We start from the raw sequence: 21000 nt of genomic DNA, 5'->3' as shown, positions 1-21000 counted from the left end.
CCCGGTTTTATTCCTTTTCTTCCTTTTTTTTTTTCTTTTATTATTACCACTTATTTTGAAGCAAACCCTGAAGCTGGAAGACTTTAACAACAGGCCTGGAGAGCAAAGGAACATATTAGCAAATCTGTGGAAGAAAAAACTAGAATGCTGTTTACCCAAGATATTTTCCCAAAGAATCCGTGGCCTGTCATTATGAGGCTCCAAAAATAAAACCACTGGCTTCTACAAGGAAAACACCAGAAAGTTTTCCTCTTCTGAAAAATGACATTTAAGAGCAGAGATAGTTAAGATACAAGTAATGCCTGCCTTGAGCTTCTAAGAGCAGCTTCTTACTAGACAGAACACCCTTACTCGGGGCTGATTGGGACAGCAGGGATCCATCTCAGAGTGGTGTATCTGCAAGAGTGGCTATTAGAGCTTCTCAGTTTGTCTTGGACTTTCTTCTTGAATAAATACTACATAGATGAAAATCAAGACTCAGGTCAGAGTGTGTGCATCAAGTCTGGGCATCTCTTATATGAAGTTTACATCAGAGAAAAAAAAAAATTAAAAAAGAGAGAGAAACAAACCCCAGCTGCTTCAGCATCACTAATTTCAGCCTCTGAGAAGACCCGAGATGGAGTCTTAGTTGACTACGAAAGGAAAATGAGGACCATCTGAAATCCCACATGATTTCTTCACGCCTAATTGCTAATTAGCAGAAGCACAAGACAAAGAGATACCCCGAGGTAAAAACATTGAATATTTTGTGAAAGCCCATGGGAAGACTTAAAACTTTACCGCTGCCAATTGCCACCTATCTGTACTCCTATTGCACCTTCGATTATTTAACCTTCCTCCTGTCCGCACTGTTCATCCCTGCAAACCCCGCAGTTCGCCGCAGGGGAAATGAAAACAAGTTTTCACCGCCGTGTCCGCCACCCTCTGACGTCCCCAGGCGGCGCCGCGCAAAAACACTGGCCCGTACGGGGATCGAACCCGCGACCTCGGCGTTATTAGCACCACGCTCTAACCAACTGAGCTAACCGGCCGCACATGTTGTGATTTATTTCGAAAGCGCCATATCACTCATGACGAAGGTGCCGTGCTCCTGCACTGTGGGCAGGTCTCCTTAACTTCGTGCTGCAAACTTTCACACCAGCTCCCCGCGGGGCAAGTGCCAACAAAAAACTCATCACAGCCTGCGACAGGAATGAGACTAAGAGCAGACCCACAGCCTGGCCTCTGATGAACGAAGGACCAGGCAGGGTGGACCAGCATCACCTGAAATCCACCCAGCAGTAGAGATTAAAGAAACTGAGCCTTGAAGCATACAGGGACACAGCGAAGAGTTATTCATGATGCCTTTTTGCCCCAATTTTGTTTTACATAGTCAAAGGTTTCTGCTTTAATATGTTAATTTTGTGGTGTAGACTGTAACAAAAAAATCGAGCTTTACAAGTGCTTGGTGTTCTTGGCAGAGCTTCTGGTAGGATATCTATAACACATCTTGGAACAGAGAGGCTGACACAGGACCACAGGCGTGACAGCACCCTGTAATTTCTAAGTCCATACTCATCCTCATGGCCAGCACCTAAACCGCCCCCCCCCATGCTTCCTTTGCCTCCCTCACACCTTGAGTTCCCCTTTATTGCTGTTAGCCCCTCTGCTACCAGCACTTTCCTCAAAGAGCCACCACATTCTCCAAACATAATTTTGATCAGCTTTGTCATAAATTTCTTCATCTCTTGGAGCCAACCAATCAAATCATTTACATCCCATCTTCTTCAGCTGTCCCAGCCCTCACATCTGTCTCCCAGTCCTGCCATCCTTTCCAGCACCAATAATCCATGCTCACTCAGACACCTTTTAATCTCTGCAGAGGTGCCTTTGCTCTTTCATCTCTGCAGCCTTCTTCCACAAACTGCAACCACCCTTGACTTTTGCTACAGCACATGCAGAGTCCTTACCATACCTGAACATAATTCCTTGATACTTTAGCTGTTGCTGCTTTTTGTTTAAATGAGCCTCTTGTTTCCATTATCACATTTATCCACCTTGGATAAATCCCCTACAGAAGGGCAGGAATCAGTTTTATTTAAAAAAAAAAAACAAAAACACAAAAAAAAACCCAACCCAAATTATAAATGGTATAAGTGGCTGCAAGTGACAGCACATATGCATTAGTAGTTGGATAGTAGATGACTAGCTTTGCTATTCAAGTTCTAACATCTGCTAGAGCAGCCCACAAAATGCACACCATCTCTTTCCCTATTGAGAGTTTTACTTCATCAGCACAAGAAATTTTCCTGCAGGCTGTCTGGGGCTTTAAAACAAGCAGAGGAAGGAGCATGAGAGGAGATGGGAAAGTGGGAGACTCCAATCTGTCACTTCTCATTCCGCTTTTCTAATTGATCTCCATGAGATAGCAACCAGCTAACTACCAGGAAGCTCATACATACTAGGATCTTTATAACCAGCTATATTTTCTAGAAAATGTCATCCCATGTTAGGCTAAACTGACTCAAACTTTCAACAGCAAGGTCACATCTGGAATGTTAAGACCAAGCTGAAAAGTTGAAGGGCAAAACCAAAACGTACTCCCAAACAAGCCACAACATGGGCCTGTATGGGTTGTCTGTGGTCTGACAGACAGAGTAAGTGACAGGTATAGGAACAGTAGACCTTTATGTCTGGCACATGGATTCACAGTGTGCTCTTTGATAAGAAACAGCTGATTTTTTTTTTTTTAAGTCAGCTGCTCCACAGAAAGCAAGGGAGCAGAGGAGAGATTTAATGTTCTGTCCAGAACATCACCAGAAGTAGCTCAAAGCAGTAATATATTACCTCTTAATTCACAGCTGTCTAGCATTGGTTTGTAATCCAATCTGGTCCAATTAAACAGTGCCAAGATGGAAAAACTCTGTGCCTTTTGGCTGTTTCTTTCCTCTTCCTCCTAGCTAGGGTAAGCACATGTCAAATGCCAACTCCTGTTGTTCCGAAAACCTTTTCCACAGAGAAATAACACCCTACCTTTTTAGGAGGGTCTCATTTGGCTTGTGCTGTACAAGAAACAGATTTTGGTGATTAGACAGTGACAGGTAACATAACAGTCCAGGAGATCAATGTCATCTCCAAGTAAACAATATACTCTAAATTAACTGTAAACTTTAGTTTCTCTTCAGTGCGTGGGATCCATACTCTCAAAGAAAAAAAAACCAGCAAAGAATGAGAAACTGTTACAAAGCAATGTAGTGGACATCTGTAATATTTTAGAGTTTAGAGGCTGTACATGCAAAGTGTTTGCAAGCATTTTTCAGCACCACCAACACTAGTGAATTGTTTTCATAAGCGTTTCATTAAATGGAATCTCAGCTCTAAGGGTTTTGCTAATTCAGGGCCTCAGCTAGACTTCTAAACCTCTTTAGATTTTTTTAAAGCACATTTAGAAGATCTGCTATAATATTCACCTCATAATCTTACCATTACATAAAGTATTTTCAAAGATTCCAAAGCATTTAAATTTAAACAAGCCAGGGGCATAGACAGCAGGAGACTGAAGAAAGAACAAGGTCCAGGTGCTTGAAGACAATGTGATTTCCCACTCACCCGCTATCCATGGTCTATTGCTGTCATTGGTAGCAAGCAATGCACTGAACACACGCTCAGCTTGGTGTTCTTAGCTGTTCCCTAGTACAACCTGCATTTGCTGTGCTTTGAGCTGCAGCCCCAAGAGCTATGCTTCATTATGTTGCCTACAGAGAAAAAGTTACGTTTTCCTCAGACCCAATGTTGTTCAGGATTACAAAGGCAGTACAACTTCTGTGCCCAGGTAAACATTTTTTTTTCCTTTTTACCAGCAATAAAACAACCAGCTGGCAAGTATCTCAATCTCCTCCATATATCGTGCTTCAGCCTCTATTGCAGTGAGCATCCTGGAGCACACCACATGCTGCAACAGGTCCTGCAAATAATTCCCTGCGCATATATGAAAACAAGATCATTTTCCAGAAGAAAAAAAGATATATAGGCAGAAATTAGAATAGAGCATGCTCGTGGGCTTCCCTCTGCCTCTTTATGAGCATCCTCACTGCAGGACACATTAAGGTCTTATTTCATGTAGGCCAGTAATGCATCTAGTAGTGATATTCAGTCACTGCTCACTACCCAGCCCAAAATGGATGTGAACTGGCAATTTAACAACAAAGTATGGCTTTAGGCATTCCACAGCTATGTTCTGTTTGTTCCTAGTCTCTCAGCAACTCAGAATTGACAACTAGGGAAAAAAAACAGTCATTAGCTGCCCAAATAAAAGGGTAAAGAAACTAATTTTATCAGTCTGAGCACAGTTTGGGCATTAATTAATAAGCTTGCCATTGAAATCTCACTCATAAAAATGCTAATACAAGTTATTTGCATCTGTTTGTGCATCAAAACAGAATAAAGACCCACAATTTTACATTCAATAAAATTGTTATTGCCCCAGTCGTGAAGTAAGCACTGATGGGTCATAAAATGTGAGCTGAAGTGTGGCATGCATATGCATTTTTAAGAGCTAGTGCAAGTTTTGAATAAAACAGTCAAGAGGACTGTTCTTGTCCAACCATTATGAGTATTTTGAACTAGAAACCCACCAGCTCAAGAATCACATCTAGAAACCAGATATTATACCCAGCATGACCACCACATTAACTTTCTCATGCAGCAGCTGAGACAGTGTCATGCTTTGAACAAGATAACCAAATTTACTTCAGTTTCTTTGTGTTGGCCAGAAACAGGTGAAGACAGTTTCAGAGTCCCAGGAAGAATGGAGGAAAAAAGCCTCTGCCTTCAACCGTCTAAAGTGAGCCACTAACTATGAAAGCTACTATTGAGGTCTGCATGCCATCACCATGCATAGTTAAGTCCAAATTTGCCACAAATCTGACATACGAGTAAGCTGTCCAAAGGACACCAGAAGTCCCACATGTTTGTCAGAAGACCTGGATGTTACCTATGACCTTTCTTTGGCATATGGGCAGTATATCGCCTTAGCAGGTTATGTCCCTAAGGTGCTGTAGCTTTGCACATACAGCTACCCACCCACCCCATCCCCAGCAGGCGGCACTTTGGATTGAAACCTTGGTATGGTATTGTTTAAGTGCCCAGGCTGATGGCAGACAATAGTATATAAAGACATTTTGTTTGCTTGCCCATCTTGCAGTTCCTGATCTAGTCGTTTCCCTGGAAAACATTTTGAGATATTCTGCAATTCTCACTCTAAAGCTAACACCAGGCATCAACTTAGTATTGAACATGCCATGTTAAGCCTACAGTTAGCATTACAGATCACTAGTATGAGTTGAATACCATCCAATTATTTAGCGCTGAGATTGTTGTTCCTGCTATGGGCAAGCAGAATGGATTAAACTACATAAACTTCATATGCAATTTCAGTGATAATCTTTTGCAGATAGAAATATTTTTTCCCATTTTTACTCAGAAAAAAAAGCAAAGAGACTTGTAAGTTTAAGTCAGAATACTGAATACTCATCCCTTTACATTTTGGAGTAATTTACATTTACAATTTGAAAATGGAGAAGTAGTTAAATTCCAGAATGACTTGAAACCTCATTCTAGAATACCCATTTTTTTAAATCTGTTTCCTTATAGCTTTCTAAACAAACAAAAAAAAAACACAAACAAAAAAAAAAACAATCAAACTTAGAATGGTAACAGTACCATCCAATATCATTAAAACCTGCTTGCAGGTAAGTGAGCATTCTTGATTATTTTTAATAATTTTTTTTGGTTTTTTAGAGATTAGAAAAGCCTTACAATTTATTTTCATATTCATGGGAAGCTGGTCATTGTCGTTCTTTCAAACTTGAATATCTGAATGTATGTTTCACAAGGCATTTATATTCCAATTAGAATCAGTCAGAAGCATCATGCAGCAGCCTGACCATGAAGTGTGGTGTTTTTAGCCTCTCTAAAACAAGAAATTCAAATTTATTGTTGTGAAGCTACTGAAATTGCTTTCTTCCCCTACCTCTCTCCTCCCAGATAAAGAACTTATGCAGAAAGCCAGTACACTAAAAAGAAAATTACATTGTATTAGAACAAAACCCACCTTCTCTTCAGTTAATTTTTTAAAAAGAACATTTTTTCCTAATTTACCAGGCACTATGTACCTCTAATTTGCATTGTACCACTAAGAGGTTTTATTAGAATTTGCAGTATATCCCTGTGGAAATGCTGATTTGTGAACAGACAAGTGTCCATTAGCCTTCATTCAAAGCTCCTGCCATAGCAGTCATTTTTGTTAGACCTGTAAAACCTGCCATTTCAGGCTCTCTTGGTTTTTCCACCCATGCAGACACCCTTCTCTTCTGCTCTGTTCTGTAACACCCAGTGGTCATTAAAGTTCCATTTGAAAAGAATTAAAAAGGACTATAATTTTTATGCGATTAAATTGGACCAATTATTTCTTCAAGCCACAAGTGTATAATTTCCTATAAGCACTGAAGAAAAATCAATATCCCAAGTTCATAAATTATTTATCACTCCATCAGGCTGCCATTTATTAAAGAAACAGAAGGACACCATTCGGGACCTGGACAAGAATTTCAGCTTTCATTCATGTAGATAAAAAGGATGCACAACAAGAACAATAAACCCACTAACAGCAGTCCAGAAAACATAAGTACCCTCAACTTCCTATGTCCATACTCCCTGAAGACAGCTGTTTCCAGATAAGAGGCGCTAGCATAAGAAATGCCTCTGTATTACTAAGATGTTGCACATGGTTCTTACCATAGGTAACAAATATTTTTGTGGGATTCTTACTAGTTCCACATTGTTTCTGAATGCTAGAAATAGTTTACATGTGACTTTCAAGTGTTTAAAAAGAACTATCATAATATTTGTATATGCTTTATGTTAGCTTTTTTCATGTTTTACTCTAACCATGAAAGATGTAGTAGCATATACTGTTTATACCCAGGTTTTCATTGGTTGTTTTTTCTTGGGTTTTTTTTTTGGTTTGTTTGTTTGTTTGTTTTTAAATCTAGAATCCTCTTTCTAGGTTTTCTCAGCTTCCTTCACAAAGTCCACATCATTGTCACTGCTCAGCACTCACATGGCTCTTTTCTTCTTTACATAAAAGAACAATTAATTTTTGCAACCACTATATGCATTAACACCTTCCATTTTCATTTTTCTAGAGAAAACAGCTGAGGTATTCAGAAAAGTCAGGAATACAAGCAAAGCAAAACACTAACAACCTCACAGTTCACATCCCTATGCAGGTTTATTGAACCATTACAAGGCAAAAAAGTATTTGGGTCCAGTTAGAGAAGAATCACGCTGACACCTGTTATCCCCAGGAACACAGGGGTCATGGTACCTGGGTGTGAAAGCATAACTGGATCAAGTTCTAACAGGGTCAGTTCTCTTTTCTGGTTTCTTGCTGTAGATAAATTGAACACAGTTTATTCTGTATATGCCTTTGTGATGTGTCCTTGGAATAAAAGTGCCTGTCCAATCTGAATGGATATGAAAGTTGTCCTGTCACTTCCCAAATAAAAGAAGGTTTGGTCCAGTGTTATTAGGTCAAATACTCACTTATCCTGTGAAAGTCTAGTCTGACCAAAGTCAAAAGCAATTTTTAATCACACAGTACTGCGCTCATCTGTCTCTGGCTGGTTTCAGAGTTAAAAAACAGTATGTCCAGAGGGGATACAATGCTTTAAAGTTGCAGGATGTTATTCGAAATACTGCTCCTTGAAGTGTGAAAAAAATTTTTGCTTTAGCCTAAACACATCACTTCATCACTCCAAGCCTAGAAATACAAGTCGTAGAGTGATGTGGTATTCTAAATCTCACCTGTTGCCCTAAGCCTTATGGATCTAACCATTCAAAAGCCATATATGATCTCAGAGCTTTCACTTTTCTTAAAAGCCCAATCAGCTAAATGGTATCCTTAAGAACAGGGATAGTTCATCTTCCTTTGCATACCATAAAGTTCTTCAGTCAGCTGAAAAGGGAAGCTTAGTACATATAAGAATCTTTAATAATGTAAGGATTTTTTGCTTACCTGACAAGCATATCTAACCACACTATATGAATTCACTTTTGATTAAATTCAAACCAGTCATCTGCATTTCAATAAAGCTGACAAAGGAATAGAGACCTGAGAGTTGTTCATTTCTTACAGGCATTAGGAAACTCAGAAGCAGATAGCAAATAGACACCTTAGTCCTGATCTGAGGAGAGGAAGGCCAGAATCTCCATTAGACATTGGCAAATCCAAACAAGATTTCTTAACAGGACAGAGGAAAGGAAGGAAAAATGAGTCCTCAGTTGTTGGCTACAGAAAAACTGTACAGATTTGAGAAACTGAAAACTTGAACAAGTTCCCTAGATATTATTTTCCATCATGGCATGATATCAATGTCCAGGATCTTGGCAAACAGATTAATTTGGAGGAAGACACTTCAGTTTCTGGATGTAGAAAAAAGTCTCAACTACTTTAAAAACTCATCAATACATAGAATAACAGAGTTTAGACAGCATAAGCTCATCTTTTCTGGAGCTAGCTCTTCATGGTTTCTTGACACTGGGAACAGATCGGGATTTCTCAGCCACAACCAACTAATTTAGAGGCACGACCATGTCATCTGTGCTGCTGAGCCACTCCAGCTCACATTCTGGAGCAATACAGCATGGCAAGAAAAGAGCCTGAACCAGCTGTCACAGACAGTGGTTGTTAGAGCATTTGGAGCAGTCTCTTTGCAGGACACAGCTCTAATAAATACCAGCACTGTCTAATCAGGAATATCTTTTTAGTTTTTTACACTAATAAATATGAGGCAACTTAGCACAGCCAGAGGGCAGACCAAAAGCTTAGCAAGGATTTATGTACAAAGTTAGACCCTGTTGGACAGGATCAATTCAAACAGAGGAAAGGAAAACAGCAAAAAGCCTTTTAGGCAACACTTGAAAGAGGATGACCTTTTGGGACCCTGCTGATTACTAACATGATTTCTTGCCAGGAAACAAGTGCTGCACTGTTCTCCAGCCTTAGCAGCCGGCATTATGTGCGCCCTGCACATCAGTAAGTTTACTTCCAGCCCCAGGCTCAGCTGTGGTAGCTGAATATGGTGCCAAACTATTTTTGAAACATGCTATTGACACATGTAAAGCCTAAGGAAAAAAAAATCAGTCCATTTCAAGAATAGGAGCTGGTTTTAATTCCATTTTAAAGGTACAGAACTATAGGTAGTCTGCCTTTGTTAATAACCTTCAACTTTACCACTGGGGCCACTGGCTTAGAGCTAAGTATAAGTTAAAATCTCTTAATTAGACCCTTATCCATGAAAGTTGGTCAGAGCAAGGAAAAAACAATGAATGATACAACTTAATTATATTAATGAAGATTGAAGTAAAGAAGGCCTCTCCAGTGGCTTAGTGCAGCGTTGTTTTTTTTTTATTTCTGCCTTTCTTACCTTTCCCGCAGGCATTAGATTCTGGCGAATGTAGATTTAGACTCAGCATTTCTTGACATTTTTCTTAGGAGTTTCATAAATAAACAGTAAACAAAATAAGGTTTTCCCTGACCTTTACCCATAGTAATTTTCCAAGAAGGATTAATATCCTTGCCAGCAATCACGTTTTTCTATATCGTTTTTCCCAAAGCTTTCATCCCCTGGAAAGAGAGCCTCACTCACCCCAAGAGCCAGAGGGTGCCACCTGCTGTCCTGTTTCATCAGGCACTGTGCAGCTTAATCTCTCATTTCATGCGCAATTTCAACAGCCACCAGGTTTATATAAATACTCCAGGTGAATTGCCATACATTGTAGGCACATATTCACTGAATCAGGAACAAAAGAACAGGGTAAAGTTTCAAAATACTTAACAGCCCAAGAAAGTTTGTGAAAGAAATTTGAAAAATCGACACCCAAAAGTTTACGTCTTGGTACAAGCAGGTTATTCTAATCCTGGTATCACAAAAGTAGAGTGCACTAGTCACAAGGATAAGGCTTAGCATGATCTTGACCTAGTACAGAAGGGTGTGGGGAAGGTGAATTTGCATGCAAATCTCATTCCCAGATACAACTTCCCAAGGAATCCTTTGCATGATCTACTTTGCCAGTTCTGTGCATCTTACTGTCTTCTTAATTGCCATCAAGCAAAAAACCTGATCCTGCTCTGCTACACCCCAAGGTATCTCCTTTGAATTCCAGAATTCCCTGGGTGTCCTGCTCAATCTACTGATGGTAATAAAGAACCTAATGAAAAGAGCAGGAAAAGAGAAAATAAACTAGTAACATGAAGTTAGAGACACCAAATGAGTTTAAAGCAGATGATAGGTGAGAGGGACACCCACTGGTTTCCTCTTCCAGCAGACATGGATGATATGCGGTATCAGACAGGGATAAGAGGAAAAAAACCCCTTTTTACTCCAAACAACCACATAACAATAACATAACAATAACTAGTCTCTTGCTTTATTCTGCAGCCCTATTATTTGGAGATATTTGTCTTTTAAAATATTTAAATTATTTTAAGGAGAAAGATAATGAAAGGATTTTAAGACTTCCTAGTATCTAGCAGCATCCTGCAGGGCCAGCACTAAACAGTTTGAAAGTGTTTACCCCTCCCCGCCCCCATTGCATACATTTTAGCTTTACAGGTAGAAATATGCTAAGTTTTATTTAAAAAAACAAACCAAGACTGCTTATTAACAAGAATTCATTCTCTGCAACCTACTAATTTGTTATTCACATTTACATTTGTGCCAGGCATCCCAGGCAGTGTCTAAAAACACCAAATCTTATGAGTTTTAATAGAACATTAAACAGCTTTTTCTAGTCACAATTATTTGCTTGATCAGAAAACAAGTTTTCACCGCCGTGTCCGCCACCCTCTGACGTCCCCAGGCGGCGCCGCGCAAAAACACTGGCCCGTACGGGGATCGAACCCGCGACCTCGGCGTTATTAGCACCACGCTCTAACCAACTGAGCTAACCGGCCGCACATGTTGTGATTTATTTCGAAAGCGCCATATCACTCATGACGAAGGTGCCGTGCTCCTGCACTGTGGGCAGGTCTCCTTAACTTCGTGCTGCAAACTTTCACACCAGCTCCCCGCGGGGCAAGTGCCAACAAAAAACTCATCACAGCCTGCGACAGGAATGAGACTAAGAGCAGACCCACAGCCTGGCCTCTGATGAACGAAGGACCAGGCAGGGTGGACCAGCATCACCTGAAATCCACCCAGCAGTAGAGATTAAAGAAACTGAGCCTTGAAGCATACAGGGACACAGCGAAGAGTTATTCATGATGCCTTTTTGCCCCAATTTTGTTTTACATAGTCAAAGGTTTCTGCTTTAATATGTTAATTTTGTGGTGTAGACTGTAACAAAAAAATCGAGCTTTACAAGTGCTTGGTGTTCTTGGCAGAGCTTCTGGTAGGATATCTATAACACATCTTGGAACAGAGAGGCTGACACAGGACCACAGGCGTGACAGCACCCTGTAATTTCTAAGTCCATACTCATCCTCATGGCCAGCACCTAAACCGCCCCCCCCCATGCTTCCTTTGCCTCCCTCACACCTTGAGTTCCCCTTTATTGCTGTTAGCCCCTCTGCTACCAGCACTTTCCTCAAAGAGCCACCACATTCTCCAAACATAATTTTGATCAGCTTTGTCATAAATTTCTTCATCTCTTGGAGCCAACCAATCAAATCATTTACATCCCATCTTCTTCAGCTGTCCCAGCCCTCACATCTGTCTCCCAGTCCTGCCATCCTTTCCAGCACCAATAATCCATGCTCACTCAGACACCTTTTAATCTCTGCAGAGGTGCCTTTGCTCTTTCATCTCTGCAGCCTTCTTCCACAAACTGCAACCACCCTTGACTTTTGCTACAGCACATGCAGAGTCCTTACCATACCTGAACATAATTCCTTGATACTTTAGCTGTTGCTGCTTTTTGTTTAAATGAGCCTCTTGTTTCCATTATCACATTTATCCACCTTGGATAAATCCCCTACAGAAGGGCAGGAATCAGTTTTATTTAAAAAAAAAAAACAAAAACACAAAAAAAAACCCAACCCAAATTATAAATGGTATAAGTGGCTGCAAGTGACAGCACATATGCATTAGTAGTTGGATAGTAGATGACTAGCTTTGCTATTCAAGTTCTAACATCTGCTAGAGCAGCCCACAAAATGCACACCATCTCTTTCCCTATTGAGAGTTTTACTTCATCAGCACAAGAAATTTTCCTGCAGGCTGTCTGGGGCTTTAAAACAAGCAGAGGAAGGAGCATGAGAGGAGATGGGAAAGTGGGAGACTCCAATCTGTCACTTCTCATTCCGCTTTTCTAATTGATCTCCATGAGATAGCAACCAGCTAACTACCAGGAAGCTCATACATACTAGGATCTTTATAACCAGCTATATTTTCTAGAAAATGTCATCCCATGTTAGGCTAAACTGACTCAAACTTTCAACAGCAAGGTCACATCTGGAATGTTAAGACCAAGCTGAAAAGTTGAAGGGCAAAACCAAAACGTACTCCCAAACAAGCCACAACATGGGCCTGTATGGGTTGTCTGTGGTCTGACAGACAGAGTAAGTGACAGGTATAGGAACAGTAGACCTTTATGTCTGGCACATGGATTCACAGTGTGCTCTTTGATAAGAAACAGCTGATTTTTTTTTTTTTAAGTCAGCTGCTCCACAGAAAGCAAGGGAGCAGAGGAGAGATTTAATGTTCTGTCCAGAACATCACCAGAAGTAGCTCAAAGCAGTAATATATTACCTCTTAATTCACAGCTGTCTAGCATTGGTTTGTAATCCAATCTGGTCCAATTAAACAGTGCCAAGATGGAAAAACTCTGTGCCTTTTGGCTGTTTCTTTCCTCTTCCTCCTAGCTAGGGTAAGCACATGTCAAATGCCAACTCCTGTTGTTCCGAAAACCTTTTCCACAGAGAAATAACACCCTACCTTTTTAGGAGGGTCTCATTTGGCTTGTGCTGTACAAGAAACAGATTTTGGTGATTAGACAGTGACAGGTAACATAACAGTCCAGGAGATCAATGTCATCTCCAAGTAAACAATATACTCTAAATTAACTGTAAACTTTAGTTTCTCTTCAGTGCGTGGGATCCATACTCTCAAAGAAAAAAAAACCAGCAAAGAATGAGAAACTGTTACAAAGCAATGTAGTGGACATCTGTAATATTTTAGAGTTTAGAGGCTGTACATGCAAAGTGTTTGCAAGCATTTTTCAGCACCACCAACACTAGTGAATTGTTTTCATAAGCGTTTCATTAAATGGAATCTCAGCTCTAAGGGTTTTGCTAATTCAGGGCCTCAGCTAGACTTCTAAACCTCTTTAGATTTTTTTAAAGCACATTTAGAAGATCTGCTATAATATTCACCTCATAATCTTACCATTACATAAAGTATTTTCAAAGATTCCAAAGCATTTAAATTTAAACAAGCCAGGGGCATAGACAGCAGGAGACTGAAGAAAGAACAAGGTCCAGGTGCTTGAAGACAATGTGATTTCCCACTCACCCGCTATCCATGGTCTATTGCTGTCATTGGTAGCAAGCAATGCACTGAACACACGCTCAGCTTGGTGTTCTTAGCTGTTCCCTAGTACAACCTGCATTTGCTGTGCTTTGAGCTGCAGCCCCAAGAGCTATGCTTCATTATGTTGCCTACAGAGAAAAAGTTACGTTTTCCTCAGACCCAATGTTGTTCAGGATTACAAAGGCAGTACAACTTCTGTGCCCAGGTAAACATTTTTTTTTCCTTTTTACCAGCAATAAAACAACCAGCTGGCAAGTATCTCAATCTCCTCCATATATCGTGCTTCAGCCTCTATTGCAGTGAGCATCCTGGAGCACACCACATGCTGCAACAGGTCCTGCAAATAATTCCCTGCGCATATATGAAAACAAGATCATTTTCCAGAAGAAAAAAAGATATATAGGCAGAAATTAGAATAGAGCATGCTCGTGGGCTTCCCTCTGCCTCTTTATGAGCATCCTCACTGCAGGACACATTAAGGTCTTATTTCATGTAGGCCAGTAATGCATCTAGTAGTGATATTCAGTCACTGCTCACTACCCAGCCCAAAATGGATGTGAACTGGCAATTTAACAACAAAGTATGGCTTTAGGCATTCCACAGCTATGTTCTGTTTGTTCCTAGTCTCTCAGCAACTCAGAATTGACAACTAGGGAAAAAAAACAGTCATTAGCTGCCCAAATAAAAGGGTAAAGAAACTAATTTTATCAGTCTGAGCACAGTTTGGGCATTAATTAATAAGCTTGCCATTGAAATCTCACTCATAAAAATGCTAATACAAGTTATTTGCATCTGTTTGTGCATCAAAACAGAATAAAGACCCACAATTTTACATTCAATAAAATTGTTATTGCCCCAGTCGTGAAGTAAGCACTGATGGGTCATAAAATGTGAGCTGAAGTGTGGCATGCATATGCATTTTTAAGAGCTAGTGCAAGTTTTGAATAAAACAGTCAAGAGGACTGTTCTTGTCCAACCATTATGAGTATTTTGAACTAGAAACCCACCAGCTCAAGAATCACATCTAGAAACCAGATATTATACCCAGCATGACCACCACATTAACTTTCTCATGCAGCAGCTGAGACAGTGTCATGCTTTGAACAAGATAACCAAATTTACTTCAGTTTCTTTGTGTTGGCCAGAAACAGGTGAAGACAGTTTCAGAGTCCCAGGAAGAATGGAGGAAAAAAGCCTCTGCCTTCAACCGTCTAAAGTGAGCCACTAACTATGAAAGCTACTATTGAGGTCTGCATGCCATCACCATGCATAGTTAAGTCCAAATTTGCCACAAATCTGACATACGAGTAAGCTGTCCAAAGGACACCAGAAGTCCCACATGTTTGTCAGAAGACCTGGATGTTACCTATGACCTTTCTTTGGCATATGGGCAGTATATCGCCTTAGCAGGTTATGTCCCTAAGGTGCTGTAGCTTTGCACATACAGCTACCCACCCACCCCATCCCCAGCAGGCGGCACTTTGGATTGAAACCTTGGTATGGTATTGTTTAAGTGCCCAGGCTGATGGCAGACAATAGTATATAAAGACATTTTGTTTGCTTGCCCATCTTGCAGTTCCTGATCTAGTCGTTTCCCTGGAAAACATTTTGAGATATTCTGCAATTCTCACTCTAAAGCTAACACCAGGCATCAACTTAGTATTGAACATGCCATGTTAAGCCTACAGTTAGCATTACAGATCACTAGTATGAGTTGAATACCATCCAATTATTTAGCGCTGAGATTGTTGTTCCTGCTATGGGCAAGCAGAATGGATTAAACTACATAAACTTCATATGCAATTTCAGTGATAATCTTTTGCAGATAGAAATATTTTTTCCCATTTTTACTCAGAAAAAAAAGCAAAGAGACTTGTAAGTTTAAGTCAGAATACTGAATACTCATCCCTTTACATTTTGGAGTAATTTACATTTACAATTTGAAAATGGAGAAGTAGTTAAATTCCAGAATGACTTGAAACCTCATTCTAGAATACCCATTTTTTTAAATCTGTTTCCTTATAGCTTTCTAAACAAACAAAAAAAAAACACAAACAAAAAAAAAAACAATCAAACTTAGAATGGTAACAGTACCATCCAATATCATTAAAACCTGCTTGCAGGTAAGTGAGCATTCTTGATTATTTTTAATAATTTTTTTTGGTTTTTTAGAGATTAGAAAAGCCTTACAATTTATTTTCATATTCATGGGAAGCTGGTCATTGTCGTTCTTTCAAACTTGAATATCTGAATGTATGTTTCACAAGGCATTTATATTCCAATTAGAATCAGTCAGAAGCATCATGCAGCAGCCTGACCATGAAGTGTGGTGTTTTTAGCCTCTCTAAAACAAGAAATTCAAATTTATTGTTGTGAAGCTACTGAAATTGCTTTCTTCCCCTACCTCTCTCCTCCCAGATAAAGAACTTATGCAGAAAGCCAGTACACTAAAAAGAAAATTACATTGTATTAGAACAAAACCCACCTTCTCTTCAGTTAATTTTTTAAAAAGAACATTTTTTCCTAATTTACCAGGCACTATGTACCTCTAATTTGCATTGTACCACTAAGAGGTTTTATTAGAATTTGCAGTATATCCCTGTGGAAATGCTGATTTGTGAACAGACAAGTGTCCATTAGCCTTCATTCAAAGCTCCTGCCATAGCAGTCATTTTTGTTAGACCTGTAAAACCTGCCATTTCAGGCTCTCTTGGTTTTTCCACCCATGCAGACACCCTTCTCTTCTGCTCTGTTCTGTAACACCCAGTGGTCATTAAAGTTCCATTTGAAAAGAATTAAAAAGGACTATAATTTTTATGCGATTAAATTGGACCAATTATTTCTTCAAGCCACAAGTGTATAATTTCCTATAAGCACTGAAGAAAAATCAATATCCCAAGTTCATAAATTATTTATCACTCCATCAGGCTGCCATTTATTAAAGAAACAGAAGGACACCATTCGGGACCTGGACAAGAATTTCAGCTTTCATTCATGTAGATAAAAAGGATGCACAACAAGAACAATAAACCCACTAACAGCAGTCCAGAAAACATAAGTACCCTCAACTTCCTATGTCCATACTCCCTGAAGACAGCTGTTTCCAGATAAGAGGCGCTAGCATAAGAAATGCCTCTGTATTACTAAGATGTTGCACATGGTTCTTACCATAGGTAACAAATATTTTTGTGGGATTCTTACTAGTTCCACATTGTTTCTGAATGCTAGAAATAGTTTACATGTGACTTTCAAGTGTTTAAAAAGAACTATCATAATATTTGTATATGCTTTATGTTAGCTTTTTTCATGTTTTACTCTAACCATGAAAGATGTAGTAGCATATACTGTTTATACCCAGGTTTTCATTGGTTGTTTTTTCTTGGGTTTTTTTTTTGGTTTGTTTGTTTGTTTGTTTTTAAATCTAGAATCCTCTTTCTAGGTTTTCTCAGCTTCCTTCACAAAGTCCACATCATTGTCACTGCTCAGCACTCACATGGCTCTTTTCTTCTTTACATAAAAGAACAATTAATTTTTGCAACCACTATATGCATTAACACCTTCCATTTTCATTTTTCTAGAGAAAACAGCTGAGGTATTCAGAAAAGTCAGGAATACAAGCAAAGCAAAACACTAACAACCTCACAGTTCACATCCCTATGCAGGTTTATTGAACCATTACAAGGCAAAAAAGTATTTGGGTCCAGTTAGAGAAGAATCACGCTGACACCTGTTATCCCCAGGAACACAGGGGTCATGGTACCTGGGTGTGAAAGCATAACTGGATCAAGTTCTAACAGGGTCAGTTCTCTTTTCTGGTTTCTTGCTGTAGATAAATTGAACACAGTTTATTCTGTATATGCCTTTGTGATGTGTCCTTGGAATAAAAGTGCCTGTCCAATCTGAATGGATATGAAAGTTGTCCTGTCACTTCCCAAATAAAAGAAGGTTTGGTCCAGTGTTATTAGGTCAAATACTCACTTATCCTGTGAAAGTCTAGTCTGACCAAAGTCAAAAGCAATTTTTAATCACACAGTACTGCGCTCATCTGTCTCTGGCTGGTTTCAGAGTTAAAAAACAGTATGTCCAGAGGGGATACAATGCTTTAAAGTTGCAGGATGTTATTCGAAATACTGCTCCTTGAAGTGTGAAAAAAATTTTTGCTTTAGCCTAAACACATCACTTCATCACTCCAAGCCTAGAAATACAAGTCGTAGAGTGATGTGGTATTCTAAATCTCACCTGTTGCCCTAAGCCTTATGGATCTAACCATTCAAAAGCCATATATGATCTCAGAGCTTTCACTTTTCTTAAAAGCCCAATCAGCTAAATGGTATCCTTAAGAACAGGGATAGTTCATCTTCCTTTGCATACCATAAAGTTCTTCAGTCAGCTGAAAAGGGAAGCTTAGTACATATAAGAATCTTTAATAATGTAAGGATTTTTTGCTTACCTGACAAGCATATCTAACCACACTATATGAATTCACTTTTGATTAAATTCAAACCAGTCATCTGCATTTCAATAAAGCTGACAAAGGAATAGAGACCTGAGAGTTGTTCATTTCTTACAGGCATTAGGAAACTCAGAAGCAGATAGCAAATAGACACCTTAGTCCTGATCTGAGGAGAGGAAGGCCAGAATCTCCATTAGACATTGGCAAATCCAAACAAGATTTCTTAACAGGACAGAGGAAAGGAAGGAAAAATGAGTCCTCAGTTGTTGGCTACAGAAAAACTGTACAGATTTGAGAAACTGAAAACTTGAACAAGTTCCCTAGATATTATTTTCCATCATGGCATGATATCAATGTCCAGGATCTTGGCAAACAGATTAATTTGGAGGAAGACACTTCAGTTTCTGGATGTAGAAAAAAGTCTCAACTACTTTAAAAACTCATCAATACATAGAATAACAGAGTTTAGACAGCATAAGCTCATCTTTTCTGGAGCTAGCTCTTCATGGTTTCTTGACACTGGGAACAGATCGGGATTTCTCAGCCACAACCAACTAATTTAGAGGCACGACCATGTCATCTGTGCTGCTGAGCCACTCCAGCTCACATTCTGGAGCAATACAGCATGGCAAGAAAAGAGCCTGAACCAGCTGTCACAGACAGTGGTTGTTAGAGCATTTGGAGCAGTCTCTTTGCAGGACACAGCTCTAATAAATACCAGCACTGTCTAATCAGGAATATCTTTTTAGTTTTTTACACTAATAAATATGAGGCAACTTAGCACAGCCAGAGGGCAGACCAAAAGCTTAGCAAGGATTTATGTACAAAGTTAGACCCTGTTGGACAGGATCAATTCAAACAGAGGAAAGGAAAACAGCAAAAAGCCTTTTAGGCAACACTTGAAAGAGGATGACCTTTTGGGACCCTGCTGATTACTAACATGATTTCTTGCCAGGAAACAAGTGCTGCACTGTTCTCCAGCCTTAGCAGCCGGCATTATGTGCGCCCTGCACATCAGTAAGTTTACTTCCAGCCCCAGGCTCAGCTGTGGTAGCTGAATATGGTGCCAAACTATTTTTGAAACATGCTATTGACACATGTAAAGCCTAAGGAAAAAAAAATCAGTCCATTTCAAGAATAGGAGCTGGTTTTAATTCCATTTTAAAGGTACAGAACTATAGGTAGTCTGCCTTTGTTAATAACCTTCAACTTTACCACTGGGGCCACTGGCTTAGAGCTAAGTATAAGTTAAAATCTCTTAATTAGACCCTTATCCATGAAAGTTGGTCAGAGCAAGGAAAAAACAATGAATGATACAACTTAATTATATTAATGAAGATTGAAGTAAAGAAGGCCTCTCCAGTGGCTTAGTGCAGCGTTGTTTTTTTTTTATTTCTGCCTTTCTTACCTTTCCCGCAGGCATTAGATTCTGGCGAATGTAGATTTAGACTCAGCATTTCTTGACATTTTTCTTAGGAGTTTCATAAATAAACAGTAAACAAAATAAGGTTTTCCCTGACCTTTACCCATAGTAATTTTCCAAGAAGGATTAATATCCTTGCCAGCAATCACGTTTTTCTATATCCTTTTTCCCAAAGCTTTCATCCCCTGGAAAGAGAGCCTCACTCACCCCAAGAGCCAGAGGGTGCCACCTGCTGTCCTGTTTCATCAGGCACTGTGCAGCTTAATCTCTCATTTCATGCGCAATTTCAACAGCCACCAGGTTTATATAAATACTCCAGGTGAATTGCCATACATTGTAGGCACATATTCACTGAATCAGGAACAAAAGAACAGGGTAAAGTTTCAAAATACTTAACAGCCCAAGAAAGTTTGTGAAAGAAATTTGAAAAATCGACACCCAAAAGTTTACGTCTTGGTACAAGCAGGTTATTCTAATCCTGGTATCACAAAAGTAGAGTGCACTAGTCACAAGGATAAGGCTTAGCATGATCTTGACCTAGTACAGAAGGGTGTGGGGAAGGTGAATTTGCATGCAAATCTCATTCCCAGATACAACTTCCCAAGGAATCCTTTGCATGATCTACTTTGCCAGTTCTGTGCATCTTACTGTCTTCTTAATTGCCATCAAGCAAAAAACCTGATCCTGCTCTGCTACACCCCAAGGTATCTCCTTTGAATTCCAGAATTCCCTGGGTGTCCTGCTCAATCTACTGATGGTAATAAAGAACCTAATGAAAAGAGCAGGAAAAGAGAAAATAAACTAGTAACATGAAGTTAGAGACACCAAATGAGTTTAAAGCAGATGATAGGTGAGAGGGACACCCACTGGTTTCCTCTTCCAGCAGACATGGATGATATGCGGTATCAGACAGGGATAAGAGGAAAAAAACCCCTTTTTACTCCAAACAACCACATAACAATAACATAACAATAACTAGTCTCTTGCTTTATTCTGCAGCCCTATTATTTGGAGATATTTGTCTTTTAAAATATTTAAATTATTTTAAGGAGAAAGATAATGAAAGGATTTTAAGACTTCCTAGTATCTAGCAGCATCCTGCAGGGCCAGCACTAAACAGTTTGAAAGTGTTTACCCCTCCCCGCCCCCATTGCATACATTTTAGCTTTACAGGTAGAAATATGCTAAGTTTTATTTAAAAAAACAAACCAAGACTGCTTATTAACAAGAATTCATTCTCTGCAACCTACTAATTTGTTATTCACATTTACATTTGTGCCAGGCATCCCAGGCAGTGTCTAAAAACACCAAATCTTATGAGTTTTAATAGAACATTAAACAGCTTTTTCTAGTCACAATTATTTGCTTGATCAGAACATTGCTGTTACCCAACTGGAAATGGGAAGACAAGAAGAGAGAACAACATTTAAGCCATATCATGCAGCTTGGGTGACCCAAACAAACTACATCATGAAGAGTTAGTGTGTGTTAACCCAGCCTACATATGGTAAGGACTTTCAGCTAAATGCATTCAAATAAAAGCCATCAGTGTA

At 39.5% G+C, this 21000-nt stretch overlaps 2 non-coding genes across 2 annotated transcripts; both read right to left on the bottom strand.

Moving 5' to 3' along the window:
- Window positions 1-957: 957 nt before the first annotated feature.
- On the bottom strand, window positions 958-1031 carry TRNAI-AAU (transfer RNA isoleucine (anticodon AAU)). The gene has a single exon. It is a non-coding gene; the product is annotated as a tRNA-Ile (tRNA).
- Window positions 1032-10922: 9891 nt separating this feature from the next.
- On the bottom strand, window positions 10923-10996 carry TRNAI-AAU (transfer RNA isoleucine (anticodon AAU)). Its single transcript has one exon. It is a non-coding gene; the product is annotated as a tRNA-Ile (tRNA).
- Window positions 10997-21000: the final 10004 nt, after the last annotated feature.

This window comes from Phaenicophaeus curvirostris, chromosome 1 (assembly GCF_032191515.1).
Source record: "Phaenicophaeus curvirostris isolate KB17595 chromosome 1, BPBGC_Pcur_1.0, whole genome shotgun sequence".
Lineage (NCBI taxonomy): Eukaryota > Metazoa > Chordata > Aves > Cuculiformes > Cuculidae > Phaenicophaeus > Phaenicophaeus curvirostris.
The sequence above is the reverse complement of the archived record's forward strand: the minus strand, read 5'-3'. Positions and strand labels throughout refer to the sequence as shown.